General features: G+C 41.2%; 1 protein-coding gene across 1 annotated transcript in view; it reads left to right on the top strand.

Moving 5' to 3' along the window:
- The first annotated feature begins 1,825 nt into the window (after positions 1–1,825).
- Rnf24 (ring finger protein 24) overlaps positions 1,826–22,105 on the top strand; it is a 50,857-nt gene continuing 30,577 nt past the window's right edge. Inside the window, exon 1 of the mRNA XM_075962234.1 lies at positions 1,826–2,031. The gene's annotated coding sequence lies outside the window, so the exon portion shown is untranslated. The remainder of the gene's footprint in view (positions 2,032–22,105) is intronic.

Raw genomic sequence — 22,105 nt, 5'->3', positions numbered from 1 at the left:
CATTGGCATTTGACCAAGTTTATAGTCTCAAGTATGAATTCTTCCCCATGAGGCTGGCTTAGGTCCAATCAGAAAGTATTCGGCTAAACCGCAACAGTCATTACTGCTTCAGTGGGAAGACCTTGACTGACAGCTCAGCATCGGAGCATGTAGGGTCCTGTGCTGGGTAAGACCATTGTTTTCATTTGCCTTCTACTGCAGTGATAAAAGACCAGGACCAAAAGCAACATGGGGAGGAAAGGGTTTATTTGGCTTACATTTCCAGCTAACAGTCCATCACTGAGGGAAGTCAGGACAAGAAGTCAAAGCAGGAATCAGAAGGAAGGAGCCCCTACAGAGGCCGCAGTAGAACAGTATTCACTGGCTTGCTCCCTAGGGATTGCTTGGCTTGCTCTTTTATGCTACCCAGGACCACCTGCCTAGGGGTGACAGCACCCACAGTGGTTTGCATATCAGTCATTAATCAAGAAAATGTCCTATGGACTTGCCCTTCCCACCCACCCTCCTCTCCCACATCAATCATTAATCAAAAATATGTCCCGAAGATGTGCTCACAGGCCAGCCTGATACAGTAATTCTTCAGCTGAGGCTCTGTCTCCCCAGGATTCGTTTGTGCCACGCCCCTTCTTGTGTAGCACCCCCCCCCAAAGAAGGCCTCAGACAATAATCCAGGCACTTGAGTGTCTTCACTCATGTGGCCCTGCTGCTCCTTTGCATTGTGTTCTGAATATTTTTTTTTCTTTTCTTCCAGTAAAGTTTTCTTGCTACGTTTGCACATCTGTGTGGGCTCTTATTTCAATTCCTTAAATAAAAGACCAGCAACGTGAAAATACTGTACCCTAACTTCAGTTAACAATCTGTTTTAGTTTATCTGCCAAGGTGAAGGAACTAGGTAGGCCATTCAGCGGGCAGCCGCGAAGGGGGAGGAGCTGCGAGGCTACGGCACAGCAGGACTCCTGAGAGCCGAGGGAGAAGAAGGGAGGGGAGGAGGGAGGGAAGGAGGAGGAGGGGAAGGCATGGGAGGGGAGATTGCTGGCAGTTGTGGCCTGATTCTGGGAGAAGGAGAGGAAGTTGGGTAGAGGGCCTGTAATCTAACATTTACTGATCCTTCTTACTTCCCCTTTCCTAGGAGGTTTATGGTTTGCTAGGCATTTTCCATGATGAATTAAGCCATGAACTATTTATGGTTCATGTGAAGGATCTGTGTGTGTGTGTGTGTGTGTGTGTGTGTGTGTGTGTGTGTGTGTGTGTGTGTAGGGGGGGGATGTCTCAGACGGGGAAATGGGGGCTAAGGTAAGCGGGTAAGAAGCCTTAGCAGTGGTGGCTAAGAACGTCTGCACGCTCCCACTGATATGCTAGAACTTGGGCCTTGCTATTACAAGAAGGACTCACTGCCCCCAAATCCTGAGCCAGTTTCTTGTCTACAGTGTAAAACAGGAGCTGGGGCCAGAAAGTAATGGGTAGATAAATAAATAATTAAAGGCAATTAAATAAAGGAACGCACTGTTTCTTGAATATACTTTCTTCCACTATCTGCAGGCACTGGGTCTGCAGCAGGTGAAACATCTAAATAGGGGGCACCCCACTTTTGAGTACTCTTGGTCCGGCGGCTACGACAGAAGCCAAGTTTCACTCTTTTAACTGTCAAATTGTTTCAGAGACACGGAAAATACTAAACAGCTGAGAAGACACGAACCGTACAACTCAGCATCATGAATCTATGCTACAGGGCAGCCAACAGCCTAGACGCGCTACAGGGCGCCGCGCCTGCGCATTGCAAACAATGAAGCCGCGCGCCCTCAGCGAGGAGGTGGGACTTGCCAGGGCATCCGGGTCCCACACCCCGCCTCCGCGGCATGAATGAGAGGCGCGGCGCCCGCCCCTCCCCCGCCGGGCCCGCCCCTCGCCGGGGCAGCAGCTAGCAGTCGCCAGCTCAGCCGCTCGGGCTCTCGGACGCCGCTCATTAGCAGCTCGCTGCCCGAAAGCTGCTGCCGGGCGCCTCAGCCCTCACGTCTGCTGCCCACCGCCCGGGTGAGTGAGGGGAGGGCCGGGCCTGAGGGCCGCGCGGCTGAGGCGCAGGCTGAGGCGCAGGCTCCGCAGGTCCGTGTCTGGGATGCTGAGGGCTGCGCGCCGGCCTCGCACCCGCTCCGAGACTGGGGGGCCGCCGGGCATTCTCCACACACCCGCACAAAGGGCGGCTCGGGCTGTCACCCGGAGGTCACCTCGGGCTGGGCCCGGGCGGGGGAGGCGGGATGGGCGGAGGATGGAGGAGCTGCTGCCTCCGCGTTGGTGGCGGGGACTGACGCGCGTCTCGGGGACGCGGTGTGGCAGTGGTTTTTTGGTCCCGAGCCACTCCTTCCTTTGTGGTGCTTGTCTCGTGCCTGGTTGTCACACTGCAAGGCAGTGGTCTGCACCGGGTCATTGACTAGTGAAAGTCGTCTGGCGGCCTCATCATCTATGGGTGGGGGGCGTGTGTGTGCATCCACAGGGCAAAGAATTAATGACCCTGCTTTGTTTTCGGAGACCCAAGGGGTGTGTGTCCTGTGAACTGAGACGGTCTGGGATCAACTAAAAGGGCACACGGAAAAAGAAGTGTAAAGATAACTTCACACCTTTATTCGTCCGTCCCTGGTGCGGGGGTTTTTGGGGTTTTGTTTTTTCTGGTTTTTTGTTTTGTTTCTGTATTTTTGTTTTGTTTTGTTTTTTGATTTCTTGTAAAACCAGTGGGTCTGTTCACTGAAAGTGTGAGTCTGTATTCTTATGTCGCTGTATATTTAGAACACATTGCTCTTGGTGTTGATGGTGATGTATTTATGTATCGGGGTTACGCCAACATCCAGAGCATTGCTTTCTGGCCTTAGCTGATTGATAACAGGTCTTTGTATACGTACCTATAGGAATATTTCCATGTATGCAGGCTCTGCTTTACCCACTCTTCTGTACAGGTGGATTGGGTTTCTTGACTTCCTGCCTTAGTAAGAGGTGGTCCAGCAGGTTCTCTCTACCTCCTTGTTTGTCTGGTCGCCCCGTAACCGCCTCCCCCGCCCCATGTTTTGGCAAAGGATTTTATTGCAGATTATTCTGGCATGCACTCTGGCTTTGATCTGAACAGCTCATCTTACACGACTACCAGAAAACAACACCTTTTTCCCCCATTGTTTTCAGCCACCCAAAGAGGGTAGGAAGCCCTACTGGGTCCCATAGACTTTGACTTGATAGGACCTCCTGCCTGCTTGACTGTTCACTTCACTGGTTAAAAGAGGTCGTTAAGCTAGCACCAGTCAGGCTTGGCTGCCAACGCCTTCCATCCCCTCACTTAGAAGGAAGAGACAGGAGGATCTCTGTGATTTCAAGGCAAATCTGTTCTACATCGGAATTTCCAGGCCAGAACTGCGTACTGAGGAGACCTTGTCTCAACAAACCAGCAAGCTATATCTTGTTGTTTTAAGACAGATTATTTGAATCTTATAAGATAGTTCTTACTCTAGTTGGAGAATGATATTTTGGTTTCTTTTTTACCTTCCTAATTTTGTAGAATGAAAAAGCACATTTTAGAAATATTTTTGTTATGATCTTTTGTTTCAAAATAGTGATGGTGGAAGAAAACTGAGGAGTTTATATATGAATAATTGAGTGGGTTCAGTTTTCTTTAAAGTTCTTTTCAAGATTATTTATTTTTGAGTCGCATATATTTTCATTCCTAGTAAAATTTCAGTACAAAATGAAATGTTAACCTCCACAGCATCTGTTTATGTATAGACTCCCTGCTTAAAACATTTGCCCTTAATTTGAAGGAAAATTTCCACTGGTTGGATGACAATCCATTATTCTTTTTTTTTTTTTTTTTTTTGGTTTTTCGAGACAGGGTTTCTCTGTGGCTTTGGAGCCTGTCCTGGAACTAGCTCTGTAGACCAGGCTGGTCTCGAACTCACAGAGATCCGCCTGCCTCTGACAATCCATTATTAAAGAAATTCTTGCCTTATGCATTTTTCTTTGCTTGCTTTTTTTTTTTGGTTTTTCGAGACAGGGTTTCTCTGTGGCTTTGGAGCCTGTCCTGGAACTAGCTCTTGTAGACCAGGCTGGTCTCGAACTCACAGAGATCCGCCTGCCTCTGCCTCCCGAGTGCTGGGATTAAAGGCGTGCGCCACCACCGCCCGGCTTGCATTTTTCTTAAACCACGGGTCACAACCCAATATGGGATTGCATAACTGAATGTAGGAGTCACAATAATTAGCAACCAGAAGTTTCTGCATGTTCGGTGATCAAAAATTAATCCAAGGGGCTAGAGATGTAGTTTAGTTGATAGTGCATATTTGCTTAGCACGTGCAACACCACACCCTGGGCTTGGTCTCTTGACTGAATTAACTAGATTTGGTTTCCCATACCTGTAATCCATCTCCCCTTGGGAGATTGGAGGCAAGAAGATCACTTTGGCTACATTAATAAGTTTGAAGCCAGCCTGGGATACAAGAGACCCTGCTAAAATGAGAATAGTAAGAATAATTTACAGTCAAACACAGAATAGATCTGAGGTGTTCTGGCATTGCTGGTGTAGCAGTGTAGGACTTCACTGTAGCCTTGCTTCTGAGTATGCTTGGCACCTCATGTTATTATACCAACTGTGCCAGTGGACCTTGGCTCAGACTCTAGGCTATTGTCTGTTTGAATTACAGTGGTTTTGTTTGTTTGTTTTCTTTTTTTCTGCACCTAGAAGGTCTTGTGATTCTATGGAAACACCCTGAACTCCAGAGGCAGGTGGGTCTCTGAGTTCAAGGCCACCCTGGTCTACAGAGTTAGTTTCAGGATAGTCAGGGCTGCACAGAGAACCCTGTCTTGAAAAATCAATGAATGAATGAATGAGTGGGTGAATGAATGAATAAATCCTTAGAGAAAGAGAAAAACACTATACCTATTGTATTGTGTTTAATTTTCTTTCTTTCTTTCTTTTTTTTAAAGACAGGGTCTCACTACATAGACCTGTAACTCACTGTGTAGACCTGGATAGAATATTCAGGAGCCAGTAGCAGGCAGATTGATCTCTGAGTTCAAGGCCAACCTGATCTACAGAGTGACTTCCAGACCAGCCAAGGATACATAATGAGACCCTATCTCAAAAGAAAAACTGTTTGATTGGCTAACTTTAATTTCATTTTTAAAAAAAGAAACAATCATTATTTGAATTTTGGTGTAGGATTAGATTTCCAACAACTCCAGATATGGCTCTGTGTTAGTTATTTTTCTCATTCCTGTGACAAAAAAAATGACTTCAGGAAAGGTCTGTTTTGACTGACATCTTGAGGGTGTCATGGTAAAGTCTAAGACAGGAGTACCAGACCCTGGTCCCATTGTGTCTGGTGGCAAAGCAGAGAGGGGTGCATACTGATGCTTCATTTCTTTCCAGCTTGTGAGGATCCCGGCATTCACATTCAGGATCTTCCCCCTTTTTTCCTTTTTCAAAATTATTATTTTATTTATGTGTATGAATGTTTTCCCTGCAAATGTGTCTGTGTGCCAGTGTGCTTGCCTGGAGCCAGAGGAAACCAGAAGACAGCATCAGATTCTCTGAAACTAAAGTAGCAGACAGTTGCAAGTTGTCCTGTGGGTGCTGGGAATTGAACCCCAGTCCTCTGGAGGAGCAACCAATGCTTTTAACTTCTGGATTGTTTTTCTAGCCCAGTCTTACTCTTGAGTCAAACCTTTCAGGGGCAGGGGACTTCTTAATAGACACACCCTGAGGTGTTTTTTTATGATTATTCTAAGACCCATCAAATTGAAAATCAACATGAACCATCATAGGTCCCAAACATACTTCTTCCATTTTGTACTATATATAAAGTGACATTTCAGCATTGACATTATAAAGTCAAAAGATCACTCACCTCTGAAAAAGATGCTCTAGGTAGTATCAAAATTTAGCTACAATTTAATTTTCTATATAAAAGTCAACAAACATATTTTTTTAAATATTTATTTATTTTATTATGTTATATACTGTCTGTGTATGCCTGCAGGCCAGAAGAGGGCACCAGATCTCATTACAGATGGTTGTGAGCCACCATGTGGTCGCTGGGAATTGAACTCAGGACCTTTGAAAGAGCAGGCAATGCTCTTAACTGTTGAGCCATCTCTCCAGCCCAGTCAACAAACATATTTATATCAATATACAAATTTGCCTTTTTGTATTTAATAAGTGGTAAAATTGTATATGTCAAAGAGTTACTTTAAACCAAAACTGTCTTAAGTTCATTATCAGTAAATGTTTGATTTAATTTTAAGCCAGTTTTATATGGCCCTTCCTTCTTTCCTCCCTCCCTCCCCCTTCTCTCTCTCTCTCTCTCTCTCTCTCTCTCTCTCTCTCTCTCTCTCTCTCTCTCTCTCTTTTTCTCTCTCTCTCTTTCTCTCTTAAGACCGTAAAGGTTTAGAAGATCTCATACAGAAACCCCTCTTCCTCTCACCAGCTCTGGAAACCTGCCTTTAAGACTCTTGTTTCCTGGTCTCAGAACCACCCTTCCCACCCCCATTCTTTGTCTCTCCCCTTCACTACTCACAGTTCCTGTATTTGTGCCCTCGCTCTTGCATCATTAACTTTACACAGGTTATGTCAGGTCACAGGCATGTTCTCATGTCCATCACATCCATCTATAAAAACAAATTTAACAAACTTTCTTTGCTTCCCATCAATCTGTCGTGTTTACCTGATAGTTCAATGTCTCAAGTGAAATGCACATACTTTGCCTGTGTCCTTACATAAGACCTATCATTCCTAAAATACTTTAGTTTAGAATACTTATATCCCCTAAGATATATTGGTCATAAATATGACCTGTTTAGTTTTTTTCTTTCTCTCCTCTTCCTCCCACTCCCCACCCCCAATTTCTTGCCCACCGGTTCTCCAGATTAGATCATGTGATAGGTTAGTAAAATGATCTGCTGTTGGCCAGGTGGTGGTGGTGCAGGCCTTTAATCCCAGCACTTAGGAGGCAGAGGCAGGGGGATCTCTGAGTTCAAGAAAGCTCCAGGGCTATTTACACAGAGAAAATCTATTTAAAAAAAAACCCAAGGATCTACAGTTGACAAATGAGCAGCTTATAGCACTTCTTAGCAGTTTGGTAAATTGATAAATTGTTTTGATCATTTGATAAAATAGTTTAATTTTGAACCAAGTACTATTTGTTTATTTGGCTCAAAGGTTCTTTCTTCATGTTACTTATTTTTATCTTATTTACTAATTTTGTTTTCCTTTTTGAAACAGTTTCATTATTGTGTAGCCCTCGCTGGCCTGAATCTTACTATGTTAGCCAGACTGGCCTCCAGCTTGAAAGACCCTCCTGCTACCTCTGTCACCAGTGTGGTAAGATTATGGTTGTGTGCTAAAACTCTCAAATGCCCAGTGTGTCATCAAGCAGATTTGCTTATTTATTTTGGTTATTTAAGACAGTATTTTATGTAACTCAGACAAGCCTTGAACCTAATAACTTTGTGGCTGAAGATGACCTTGAACGCCTGATCCTCAGGGCTTTACCACAGTGCTAAGATTATAGATTAACATCCTTAGAGGCGTGTTTGTGTGTTAGATACCTGGAAAACAGATTTTTTTTTTCAGGTATCTATAGATGTTCTATCCGCTAGCAAGGTAGCCAGGCAGATGTATGTAGCAGTTCAACTTTTGGGAGGCACATGAAGGATATAGGCAGGCTGTATAAGTCCCATTTGGAAGGGCTAGATCTTACTTAGACCTAAGAAATTTGTTTCTATGTGTTAAATTGTTTTTTGTTTTTGTTTAGTTTATTTCGTGTGTGTGTGTGTGTGTGTGTGTGTGTGTGTGTTAAGGAAGCTTACTTAACAACCATTTTAAAGAGAAAGTTATGGGTAATTTTTAGTTTTAGAAATTGTTTCTTAAATTAATTTGGTGCTTACTCTACTCTTTCTTATCTAGATACATAGTGGGAACCCTTAGAATCTGAGCATTTCGGACCTCAAAATGTAGTGCTGTGTAAATTGAGGGTTTTAAAAGAATGCCAGATGGTTGAAAAGGAATTGCGAGCACTCCAGTTAGTGCCATCCTTTGAAAGCCAGCTGGATAAACCTCTGCTCTGGAGGTAGGAACTAGACACTTTGTTCCATGCCAGCTGGATAAACCTCTGCTCTGGAGGTAGGAACTAGACACTTTGTTCCATGCCAGCTGGATAAACCTCTGCTCTGGAGGTAGGAACTAGACACTTTGTTCCATGCCAGCTGGCCCATGAATAGCTGGCCAGTGGCCTTATTTTGGGTCGACCACTATTGGGAAGCTAGCCTGGGCCTTCCATCTATCCTAAGAATAGTCATGCCAAAGAGTTAGTTGCTCCAGGCCTCCCTCTATGGAGTTGAAGGCAGCCTGCAGTGTTAAGGGAAAGCAAGCCACTTAGTATTGCAAATGAACTCTGTTATGAATTGCTGTGGGAAAGTTTAATGCAACCTGAATTTTTATGAATTTAATGCTAAGGATAGAAAAATTGCTTGTCATTAAAAGTAAATGCTTTTCTATTGGGACTGCCTCCAATTTATCTGTTTTCATTTATTAGCATCTCTTAATAAAGTTTGCCTGCTATTTTCATTTTTATCTTATAACATTTGGGTGCCTCAGTAGAGGGCTAATTCTATATGTTATCTTAAAATTAGTCTCATTTTATTTGCTAATATTTTCTTAACTTGACAGATACTTGTATCAGGCAGTTCCTTAAATCCTTTAGCAAATTTAATATATTAGTTTAATTAAGAGCAAAAGAATAAGTGTGATACTGCAAGTATGAGCACACATCTCATCTGATGATGCTATCTTTCATTCTCAACATTAATAGTCTTATTCAGACTTCAGTCTTTGGTGATTGGCTAGTTTTAAAAGAATTGGTGCAAAGGAAATGATAGAAAGGGGTCAACACTTCAAAGCATCTAGTTCTGAAATTGCAAGGGTGTCCTGTGGTGAATTACAGGATGTGGGGTGTGGGGGGGCATTCTATAAAACAAAAGTTTTATCATGTGGAGATTTATGGAATGGTATTGAGCAAAGTACCTTTGATAGAAAAAAACTATCTCACAGTAGTATGTTCACTTAATTTTTTTTACCTGTTTGTTAAAGTCATCTAACCAAAACAAAAAGCATTAGAAATTACCTAAATTTCTTTATTATTTTCTCTGGAATCTGAGCATGTGAAATTATACTTTGTGCTTTAAACTTAAAGTAGGATCTAGTATCTACAGTTTGGACTGAATTGCATACATGTCTGTAATTAAAGTTTCTTCAATCTGATGGGTGGTGATGCTGCACATCTTCAATCCCAGCACTTAGAAAGCTGAGACAGGTGGATATCTGTGAGTTCCAAGCCAGCCTGGTCTACTTAGTGAGTTCCAGAACAGCTAAGGCTACACAGAGAAATGCTATCTGGAAAACAAAACAAAACAAAACAAAACAAAAAAGTTTCTTCGGGCTGGAGAGATGGCCCAGAAGTTAAGAGCACTAGCTGTTCTTCCAGAGATCCTGAGTTCAATTCCCAGCAACCATATGGTGGCTCACGACCATCCATAATGATACCTGGTACCCTCTTCTGACCTACAGGCATACATGCAGACAGAATACTGTATACATAATAAATAAATCTTTGAAAAAAAATAAATAAGTTTCTTTAATCTTTTGATTTTTCAATTTTGTCTCTGAAAACAAGCCAAAAAGTAATATTCTTTATTGAGACAGGGTCTCACTATGTAGCTCTGGATGTCCTAGAACTCTCTTTGTAGTTGTGGACCAGAATAACCTCAAACTCAGTGCCTCCCAGGTGCTGGGATTAAGATTGGAAACTTAAGATTTGTTTTCTTTAAATGACAAAGCAGTATCAATAGCTACATAGAACTTTTTCATGAATTGGCCTATGCTGAAAACATTGTATGTCTATAGCAAAACAGCTATTATTTTCTCCTTACAACTACTCCAAAACCAGTTCGTGGATGATAAAATTAAAAATCAAAGAAGTAATTTTGTTTTCTAAAAATAATTTATTTACTTTTATTTTATATGCATTGGTGTTTTGCCTGCATGTATGTCTGTATGAGGGTATCAGATCACCTGAAACTGAAGTTACAGGTAGTTATGAGCTGCCATGTGGGTGCTGGGAATTGAACCAGGGTCCTGGAAGAACAGCCAGTGCTCTCATCCTTTGAGCTATCTCTCCAGCCCCCAAAGAAGTAATTTCTTGAGGTTAACAAGTCAGGAGCCAGGGCACAAACATCTCCATCATCCAATATCTCTGTTTATGCTGCCAACTCCCAGGAGAGTATTCAGATGCTCTGCAGTGGATGAAAGAAGTTCAGGGTCCTTTGTGTTTAAGGGAGGTTATTCTATAACCAGCACTCATCTTGAATTCACTCTGTAGCTCAAGCCTCAGCTGTGCGGCACGCTTTTTGTTAGAGTTATAGGTACGAGTTACCACACCTGGTTGTAGATTCTTTTTTTTTTTTAAATATTTATTTATTTACTTATTTATTGTGTATACAGTGTTCTGCCGGCATATGTGCCTGCAGGCCAGAAGAAGGGACCAGACCCCATCACAGATGGCTGCGAGCCACCATGTGGCCGCTGGGAACCGAACCCAGGACCCCCGGAAGAGCAACCAGTGCTCTCAACCACTGAGCCATCTCTCCAGCCCTGGTTGTAGATTTTTTTTTTTTTTTTTTTTTTGGTTTTTCGAGACAGGGTTTCTCTGTGGCTTTGGAGCCTGTCCTGGAACTCGCTCTTGTAGACCAGGCTGGAACTCACAGAGATCCGCCTGCCTCTGCCTCCCGAGTGCTGGGATTAAAGGCGTGCGCCACCATCGCCCGGCCTGGTTGTAGATTCTTAAAATTATTCTACTTATGTGTGTGGGTGCTTTTTGCCTGTGTGCATATCTGTGCACCACCTACATGCAGTGCCCACAGAAGACAGAAGTAAGTTGTCATATTCTATGGTACAGTTACAGTGGTGAGCTGCCATATGGGTGCTGGGAATCAAACTCAGGCACTCTAGAAGAACAGCCAGTGCTTTTCTTTCTTTCTTTCTTTCTTTCTTTCTTTCTTTCTTTCTTTTTTTTTTTTTTGCTTTGTTTTGTTTTGTTTGTTGTGAATGTTGTATGTTAAGATACGATCTCAGAAAAGATGTGAAGTAATCAAGTGTAAACAAAAGGAAAAACATTCGGTTCTGAATGTAGCTGTGACTATTTTGTGGGTCTCGGTTCTCTGTTTCAGTTCCCTGCCACCATTCATTTACAGCTCAGTTCTTTGAAAGCAGGACAGTTCTGAGGTGTGGGCAGCTGCAGCCATAAAAGGATGTGTTTGTATTTGGAGACTCTGCCTCTTATGTGTGTGTGCGCGCGCGCGTGTGTGTGTGTGTGTGTGCTGTTAAAACTGCTTGTTCTGTGTTATAGATTTTCAGTAAAAGAATTTATTTGAGATATAAAACAATATTTGCATTCTATAGTTATGTCGTTGTTTTACTCAAGGAGAAATGGGTATTTACTGTATAACTTATTCTACTTGTACACACTGAAAAACCAGTAAGGTGGCTTTTAGCCTTGGGTCCCCTTTATTTTCTGCCTGAGATTAATATTCTTAGACTCATGTTATAGAATATTATTTTAAGGTGTGTTACATTTGATTATGCTTTGGGACATTTGTTTAATGATGTAAAGATGTGTTACTTTTGTTCATGCTGCATTTGTTTAACTGTGAAGCTGTGATTCTTTATCACACCTTATGGTCTAATAAAGAGCTGAACGGCCAGTAACAAGGCAGGAGAAAGGATAGGTGGGGTTGGCAAGCAGAGAGTATAAATAGAAGAACAACTCTGGAAGAGAAAGAAAGAAGAAAAAGGAGAGGAGGATGTCAGCCATCTAGTCAGCCAGGGAGTAAAAGTAAGATACACAGAAGAAGTAAGAAAAGGAAAAAATCCAGAGGCAGGAGGTAGATGGGATAATTTAAGGTAAGGAAAGATGGCAAGAAACAAGCCAAGCTAAAGCCAGATACTTATAAGAAAACATAAGAATCTGTGTGTGATTTATTTGGGAGGTGGGTGACAGCCTCCCCTCCCAAGAACAAAAGAACAGAGAACCCAAAAAAGAAAAGACTACAGACTCAACTATCCTTTTATTTTTTCTCTCTTCTTTTGTTGTTTGAGATAGGGACTCATGGAGAGTCATGTAGCCTACTGGCCTGGAACTTGCTACATATACCAGGTTGGCCTCAAACTCAACAGAGCTCTGCCTGCCTCTGACTCCTACATGTTGGGATTGCAGGCTTGGGCCAACACACTGAGCTCAAACTTCTGTTTGCAAGGGGCTTAGGTTTTGTTAGGAAGAGCTGTAAACATCCTCAGAAGCAGTGTTGAGTGCTCCAATATGCCATCTCCATAGTTGGAGCAGCAGTTCCCAACCTGTGGGCTGAGACCTCTTTGTGGGTCAGATGAACCCTGTGACCAAAGACCGCTGGAAAACCCAGATAGTTACATTACAAATCATAACAGTAGCAAAATTACAGTTACAAAGTAACAATTAAAAAATTTTATAGTTGGGGGTGTCATCACAACTTGAGGAACTGTTCTGAAGGGTTGCGGCATCAGGAAGGTTAAGAAACACTGAGTTACAGGGTTTGTCACATTTGTTTCTCCTATTTTTTTTTCTCTTTCGCCTTCCCTTGCTGTGATATTTTAAAGACTAGTCCAGGTCTTCTGTCTCTTTATTTAGGGAAGTTCCTCTTCTTTTTGTTTTATGTTATGAATGCATCGCATCACACAAGCTGGGTCCTGGTCCTGTGATTCTCACATTTGGGCTTTGTCTGCTTCTTCATCACATGATGTAGTTTGTTGCCCTTCTCTGTATCACATTCAACACTGAATCACACCTAAAGGCTATATGTATCTGTCTACCCCACTTCCGGTATTGCCAAAAGACCAGTGTGATGGTCACGGTATCTGTGGTGTAATAATGACTTTCTTTACTCCGCTATCTCTTCTACATCTGTTAGCAAGAATTCCGTAAGGTCTTTGTCTTATCCAAGGGATTTTTTGTTTGTTTGTTTTTTTTTCGAGACAAGGTTTCTCTTTAGCTTTGGTGCCTGTCCGGGAACTAGCTCTTGTAGACCAGGCTGGCCTCGAACTCCCAGAGATCTGCCTGCCTCTGCCTCCCGAGTACTGGGATCAAAGGCGTGCACCCACCACCGCCCTGCCTCTATCCAAGGGATTTTTAGGGCAACCATAAAATTCACTTTAAATGAGAGGCTGCCACTATAATTTTATACTGTTGTATACTTGGTAAAAATAAGTTTAATCAGATAAGGAAGGAAATTGAATGTTTGACTTAAGGATTTAATCTTGTGTCTTTGTGGTGCTGCCTTTGAATACTATATCAGTATGTGAATTATTTCTTTTAAAATTGACATGCACTCTAATACCTTTGCAAGCAAAAGGTGAAAATATATAAACGCCTTTTTAAATCAAGCGATGGAAGGATACTACTAGTTTAGGATACAAAGTCAGGATTCCCAAAAGTTGATTTGACCTTCCTCAGATGCACCTGAGTGCCCATTCCACTCATTCTTCATGAGCTGCTCTTTGGGTGAATGTTACTAAGTTCCCAGGGAAAAAAAAATGAATCTGGAATTAAAAAAAAAAACAAAATAAAAAACATAAACACAGATGACAGATGAATTGGAATCCTGTCTAGAAAAAAATTTTTTTTACTTTATGCTAAAGAGTTCTTTGACCATTTCTCCTGATACTTTTTGTTTATTTGTGTGTGTGTGTGTGTGTGTGTGTGTGTGTGTGTGTGTGTGTGTGTGTGTGTGGTTTTGTTTTTCAGGCAGAGTTTCTCTGTAACAACCCTGGCAGTCCTGGAACTTGGCTGGCCTTGAACTCACAGAGCTGCTGAGGTGGGCTGCCCCTGCCTCCTGTGTGCTGGGATTAAAGGGTGTGCCGCCACCACCCAGTATCTCCTGATACTTCTTAACATCAAATTCCTTTAATGCCAAGGAATTTGTCCTGCTCCAGTTTACCTTATTTACCTTTTGTTTTTAGTTATTCCCTGAATCCTTGTTCTCAGGAAAGTAGTCTTGATTTCAAAGGAAAATTAAACAGGTTAGAGTTCTTAACTTAGTAACCATCTCTAGACAATCTAATTGCACTGTTTGAGAGGATCATTAAAAGTATGTGCTAGTGTGATTTCTCCATAGATGAGCCCTTACTGTGCTATACTGTTTACTTAAAAAGGAGTAATACTGTACTGTGATCTCCTAAAAGTGAAGTATGCCATTGTAAAGGGATGCCTTCAAAGGCTGCAGATAGGCTGAGACAATACAGAAAGCCACAACTCCCACAATCCAGAGAACAACTGATGGTGGAGTACCCAGGCCCAATGATACATCTGCAACAAAACTCCAGTACCAAAGGCTCAGGGGGATCTCATGGAAGAGGGGCAGGAAGATTATTAGAGCTGGAGGATCAACAAGCCACACAGTTGTGTCTCCTAGGAATGATAGGGAACCTACACTCATGATACCTGAACAGTGTGTCTCCTAAACAAGACCTGAACAATGACAACACCAATAGACAAGCTAACATGAAAGGGGGCAGCCTCTAATCACTGCCATGGGAGGGAGAATGATTCAACCCTGGGGTGAACCCCCAATTGGTTATCCAAGGCCAAATGATCAGCCCTGAAATCATGTACATACGAGCAACTCAGCAAGTCATATTTGTGTGTGTGTGTGTGTATGTATGCTGTATGTATGTATAAAATTAAAGGAAAAGAAGCCATCATCAATTTGAGAGATAACAAAAGGGAAATGGGAAGGACTGTAGGATGGAGAGGGAAATAATGTAAATATATATATATATATTGGTTTTTCGAGACAGCTTTGGAGCCTGTCCTGGAACTAGTTCTTGTAAACCAGGCTGGCCTCAAACTCAAAAAGATACACCTGCCTCTGCCTCCTGAGTGCTGGGATTAAAGGTGTGCACCACCACCGCCCGGCTTATTTTAATTTTTAAAATTGAAAAAAAAAAGACTGCCTACAAGAACTGGGAGTATTAGTAGAGTATTAATAGTATTAGTAGGCCTTGTCAGTCCCTAGCACAGTTAAACAAAACAAAACATCCCCTCACTGAAGCATATAGATAAAATCAGCATAAATGTTTTTAATCAAGTGATCCAAGCATTACAGGTGTCTTTATTCCTCATCTCAGCCAAAGTGATTTAGTGCAGAAAATGAACTTTCTACTTGCTGAGTTCAACAATTGCTTTAGGATAGTCACGGTGTGCAAGTCATTGTGCCTGCAGAGGGCTCATTATTATTGCATGTGTTTAGTTAAGATACACTTCCTTTCTGTAAAGAGTCTTTCTAGGAAATTGTGTCACCACCTTGTTGCCTCATGCCCTTGCAACCTCTTGTCTCATACAACCAGAGCCCACAAGGTGTAGATCCACCATTCAAGGTCCTACTGTTATTGTTTATGGTAGGGAGGCCGATAAAGCAGTGGACCACAGTGCCTAGTAGTCTTAAACACTTTGACGTTCACAAAGCTGGTACATTTTACAACAAACAAGTGTAATTTTTTGTATTTTTAAGATAGTGAGGTGGCTTAGGTATCAGCACTTTTGATCCCCAGAAACCCACATGGTAAAAGAGAGACCCAACTGCTTCAAGTTTCCTCTGACCTTGACATTCTCTCCAGTGTACACATGCCCCCTCCCATACACAATAAATAAATATGCAATTCATAAGTTCTCTCTAGTGTACATATGCCCCCTCCCATACACAATAAATAAATAAATATGAAATTTATAAGTTTTAACCAGTTAATATAAAAAGAATATTTCCATTATTCCATTGAACACTCTACTTGGGTTTACCATCTTTATTTATGTCTCATTTATCATCTTTTATATACCAGGCATCATCTAGTCTGAACATATAAATGAATATCTCTGTATATGATTCACTAAGTTACATTTTAATATTTTCCAGTTGTCATTTTAATATTCTTTTTGTGACGTATTTCATACAGTCTGAAAAGTTCCTGTAAAACTTAAATAGAAACTTCTTTGACATTTCAATACTTTCCACAGGTGAATTTCCTATAATTGCAGTGAAATCAAGTAGAGCTTGCATTTGACTTTTATTAGCTAACTCCCAACTCTCCTAAAAATCAAACTTATACATTTTTTCACAATAAATTCCATTGATTTTTTTTGAATACAGAGAAAACAGAGTGATATGGGGATAGCATATGGTAGTTGAGCAAGTTTTGGCCTTATTCATTAACTGTGTTCTTAGCCTCAGATGGAAGTAATTACAATTAAATACTTGAGTTACTATGAATGTAATTTGGTTGCTTTAATAAAGTACTGTCCTAATAATTGCCGTTGCTCTATGAGAGCTAGTCCTTTGGAAGGAGTGAACACAGAACAGATAGCTTTGCCCTCCTGACTGCCAAGATGTGCCCGATCAGAGGTTGCATAGTTTTATTAGACAAAATTTACATGTTCACAATTTATTTAAATGTATGATTCAGTTCTAGGCTGGAAAGATGGCCTAGTCATTAAGAGCATCTGCTGCTTTTGTAGAGGACCCAGTCAGTTTCCAGTGCCACATGGTGGCTCACAACCATCTATAACACCAGTTGCAGGGGGTCTGATGCCTTCTCACTTCTGCAGGCACCAGGCACATTTGTAGTACACATATGTACATGCAAGCAAAAACACAGATAAAATGAAATCTAAAATAAAAATTTTAAACAACCAAAAAAGTTTTTACTGCTCCTGCAGAGGGCCCACATCAGGTATCCAGCTCCGGCCTCAGGCAGCAAACAATATATAACTATAGTTCTAGGGCATTCAACACCTGTGATTTCTGTGGGCGCCTGCCACACATGATAGACCAGCCCACATAGACACACACATACAAATAAGTAAATCTTTAGATGTACATCCATTGGATTTTAATTTGTTCCTAGAGTTGGGCATTCATCACCGTACTTTGGGAACAGTATCATTGTCCTACAAAGGAACCTTATTTCTGTAGCCATCGCTGTCTACTCCTTACTCTCGATGGCTTCTGTGTCTAGTCTCAGTCTTCCAGAGAGTCATATACTATGCGACCATGTGGTATTGGTTCATGTGACTTAGCAATGATGTTTTCAAAGTTCATTTTGGTTATCACTTTGAAATATTAAGATTCTCAGAAGCACACTGACCTATAGGAGGAATAGATGGAATGACTTGTTAATAAAGAAAACTGACTTGGTGCCATGCCTCATTCTGTCACAAATGATGAGAAATGCTCTCTAAATAGTTGCTATAGATGGAGTAAAGAATGGTGTTCTGGTAGGGAAGAGAAAAGATTGCTCCTTCTGAGCCCCCTTTATACATGGATAATGTCATGATTGTCTTTCCATGTACAGGGTAATGATGGAGACTCTGGGTCATTGTATCTGAACTGTTGCACCACTGTCTCTTTTATTTGTTGTTTCCCTCCTCTGTAACTGCCTTTTCTCTTCATTGTTCTGCAGAACTTAAACATTATTGATATAATTTCTAGGCTTACACACTACATTTTAATTATTGAGTTTTATGAGATGAAAACTTAAATGTTTTATTTTGAACAACCAACTATCGTGTGTGTGACAGACTGAGTATCCCTAATCTGAAAATCTGAAATGCTCCAAAAGTTGAGACTTTTTGAGCACTAAACAAGTCCTCATGTGACTAGTTACAGTATAGGTACTGTAAAAATTGAATAACGTCAGCTTCAGCTATGTGTAGTCAATATATAGAAATACAAATGACTTTATTTATACTTTAGTAAAGTGATAGCCAACCTGCAGCATAGACATGATTTGGGATCAGGATATAGATGTCAGATAATGTTAGTTAGGTAATTAGTAAATATATTGCTGTTGGTTTCACACTACCTCCAATGTTGTGTTATGAACACATTGTAATGTCAAGTTCTCTGTGCTCTAGTTATATAATGTGCCGGAATATGGGGCTAGGAAATATATATGATCTTAGCAAAAAGTGTGTGTTTCTGAACTAGAGTTAGGATCTGTGATCTGGCTTTCTGAATGTCTGTGAATACAAAATAATTTAAAAATAGTACTGACCTAGATGACAAGTATGATTAGGGATCAGCTATCATAAAACAAGTGCTAAAAAATATTGAATTTATTAGTATTAATATTAAATAAATATTAAAATTATTTCTTTATGAATGTCTAGTATGTCACATGTCTAGTATGAAGAATCATGGAGCAAGGGACCTTAATACTAAACATCCCCATTTCTTTCTTGCCATTCCACCTTCAAGTTGTGGGTGACCTCATCCTCTTCCTATATTTGCCATGCTATGAGTGGAACCCAGAACTTGTGTATGCTGGGCAGGCACTGGGCCAGTGAACTGTAGCTCTAGCCCTTCTTGAGTAGATTGGTGGCCTGGCATTCCCACTAGAGAACACAAGGGAAAGAAAAGAATGAAGCATAAAGTAGAAGACAGTTGTCAGTGCTTTGATGAGCATGATTTCGTGTGCATCCATTGCATGTGTCTTAACGAAGATGTGGACAAGTGTAACTGCAAGGAGAGTTGGGAAGTGTAGTCATGTACCCACCTAGAAATCTAATCACACAAAGGAAAGGAAGACAGACGTGGCAGGAGGCAGGAGAGGAGGACAAACCATCATTCTCTGCCACAATCTCTTTTTTTTTTTAAAGATTTATTTATTTATTATGTATACAACATTCTGCCTCGATGTATGCCCACATGCCAGAAGAGGATGCCATATCTCAGTACAGATGGTTGTGAGCCACTATGTGGTTGCTGGGAATTGAACTCAGGACCTCTGGAAGAGCAGCCAGTGCTCTTAACCTCTGAGCCATCTCTCCAGCCCCCACAATCTCTTTTTGTTAAATTATTTTTAAGGATTTTATTTTTTATATATTTTATGTGTATGACTGTTTTGCCTACATATATGTCTCTGTGCCACATATGTGCCTGTGCCTGCGGAGGCCAGAACGAGGGTCTCTGATTCCTTGGATCTGGAGTTAGAGATGCTTGTGAACTGTGTGTAGATGCTAGGACTTGAACTTAAGTCTTCTGGACTTAAGTGCTCTTAACTGCTAAGCCATATCTCCAGCTCCATGCCACTATCTTGTTAATCATAAGAGAAAAGCAAGGACATTCTTCACCATATCTCTTCCTCTAAAGAAGAATTCTATGTTTCTAATAGCTCATACTAATTTCCTAAATAAATTTCCCAACTTTATAAAAATATCTCTTAATATATCATTACCAGGACTGGAGAAAGGGCTCAGTAGCTAAGGGTAAGTAGTGTTCTTGCATAGCATCCAATCTGAGTTCCTAGTATGTCGTTCAGTTTACAACTGCCTGCAACTCCAACTCCAGGGGTACCTGGCCTCTATGGACACCTACACTTGTGTATGTGCATGTATACACGCACACACACATAATTAAAAGTAATAAAAGTAAATCTTAAAACAAAAAGAATATGTCATTCTGGTATCTAGCCCCTGTAGTCTCAGCATTTGTGAGACTGAAGAAGGAGAATAGCAAGTTTGAGGACAGTTTGATCTATATCGCAAGTTCCAGGCTATTCAAAGCTACATGACAAGACCTGGTCTCAAAAATTAAACACAAAAAGAAAGAATAAATCATTCCTTTTTCTGTAACTGTGTTATTGTAAAGAGATAGTCTGAAAGACACTTGCTAGAACTGATGTGATTTATGGATTCTGAAAAACTCGTATCTTTCCTAGGAATTGAGAGCCCACCAGTGAGGCTGGGATTACAACTCAGTGGCAGAATGCATTTAGCATGTTTAAAGCCCTGGGTCTAAACACCAGAAAGGAGACTCAGCAGTAAAGTCCTGAACTTGATGTGTTACAATAAGAGAACCTAGTGAGCCTCATAAAGGATCTTAACACTTCTCCTAAAGCAGCTTGAATATATATGTATTCAATATGTAATAACTGAGTATTATATAAAGACTGCACTTTCTGGGGATTCAAAATTTAAATTAAAATCACTTAGCAACTTTACTGCCATCCATGAGAAAAAGGGAGTTCACATGGAGAGAAAACCCAGTGCATTTTAATATCCGTTGTATACTTGAATTCAGTTATTAATAAAATCATTAATTTATTTTGTCTAGAGACTGAACAAAGTCAAGTCCTTTAATTTAAAAACAAATTAAATCTTTCATGACTGTTCCATTAAACAAGTTGTATTGATTTCTATCTGGTGACCTGTGCTTTTCCAGGAACTTATGACTAATTGTTGGTTTGTTTTGTTTTATTGACAGGTGTCTTAAGTACAGGTTATCACAGTCAGTTCTCTTTACTTAGAGAAGGGCTCTCAGTGACCTGTGAGAAGGCTCAGAAAGTAAAAACTTTCACTGTGTAAGCCTGGCCACCTGACTTCAATTCCTGGAACCCATGTTAAGGTGGAAGGAGAGAACTAACTCCACAAAGCTGTCCCCTGACCTCCAGGTGCACACTGTGGCACACATATACCTCCACACGCATCATTCCCTCCAGTGCACACACAATAATTTTAAAAATTAAAGAAGGGCTCTTTTTCTGTCTTTAGAGCCTCTCTGGCACTGATTTCACAATGTATACACAGCCAGTGTCTAGGACTTTGACAATCATGACACTAGAAAGAGAATTTCAGATATGAAAGCCTCGGCCATGAAATATAAAGCCCAAGACACCCAGTGGAATCCATAAAGTCTATGAAATAGTTACCTTACGTTGTACCTGAAGGCGCTAGGCAGGCTGCTAGGGGAAGAAATGCATCATTCGTCTTACCTATTCCTGGACCTTGCATCCTACAATACTGATTTGCCTGGCAAGATGTGCCTACTAGTGCAGTGGTAGCATAATGGTTATGAGAGCAACCAGTTGCTTTCTGATTAGGGGCCTATTCCCCAGGAGGCATTTCATACTTGGTACTGTAAAACTGGTCAAAAATCCATACCTGTGTGCTAGCTAGTTTTTATGTCAACTTGACACAGGCTAGAGTCATATGGGAAGAGGGAACCTCAACGGAGAAAATTCCCCCATCAAATTATCCACTGGACAAACCTGTGGAGCATTTTCTTGATTAATGATAGGGTGTGGATGGGCCCAATCTGAAGAGGGTGATGCCAGCCTGGGCAGGTGGTCCTGGATGGTAGAAGTAAGCAGGCTGAGCATTCCATGAGGAACGAGCCAATAAGCCAGCACTCTTCCATGGCCTCCAGGTTCATACCCTGCTTGAATTCTTGCCGTGACTTCCCTCAGTGGTGGAATGTTACCGAGAAGTGAAAGATGAAATAAATCCTTTTTTTTTCCAAGTTGCTTTTGGTCATGATGTTTTATCCCAGCAATAGAAATCCCGAGACAAATAGTGAGAAAATAGGTCTTGGAGGAACCTACAGTTTTGTTAGTCATGCTGTTAGATTTCCTTCTAAATATAGATTTGTGTTGCTTTCAACTTCAGTCAGAAAAGTTGCCTTTTGCCGGTTGTGGTGGCGCACGCCGGTAGGATTTGCTGAAGGAGGCAGAGGCAGGAGGATCACGAGTTCGAGGCCAGCCTGGGCTACACATTTAAAAAAAAAAAAAAAAAAAAAAGAAAAGTTGCCTTTTGTAGTGGATAGTGGTTAATGCAGAGACTCATAACTGCTTACCGTGCTAAGTATAAGTAAGATGAGTGGTCAGCTGTGTAACACACACACACACACACACACACACACACACAATCCCCACCAATGTCCAAGCCTCAGGGAACATTGCAGAGGAGGGAGCAGAAAGAATGAGAACTGTTGGATGAGGAAGAGAGCCGTGAGATGGTGGTTTCCGGATATGACACAACATGACAAGCACACATCAACCCACAGCAGCTGTTGTTACCCACACCAAATCAAACCAATCACATGATTTTCAAACAAATTCATACTAAAGACTTTCTTTAGATCTGTCTTTATATTCTAGTATATATGTAAATTTATATTAAAACCAACAGAAAGTATCTTTTGTACTGACAATGTGGCAGT

Source organism: Microtus pennsylvanicus, chromosome 2 (assembly GCF_037038515.1).
Source record: "Microtus pennsylvanicus isolate mMicPen1 chromosome 2, mMicPen1.hap1, whole genome shotgun sequence".
NCBI lineage: Eukaryota > Metazoa > Chordata > Mammalia > Rodentia > Cricetidae > Microtus > Microtus pennsylvanicus.
This window is presented reverse-complemented; position numbering and strand designations above follow the sequence as displayed.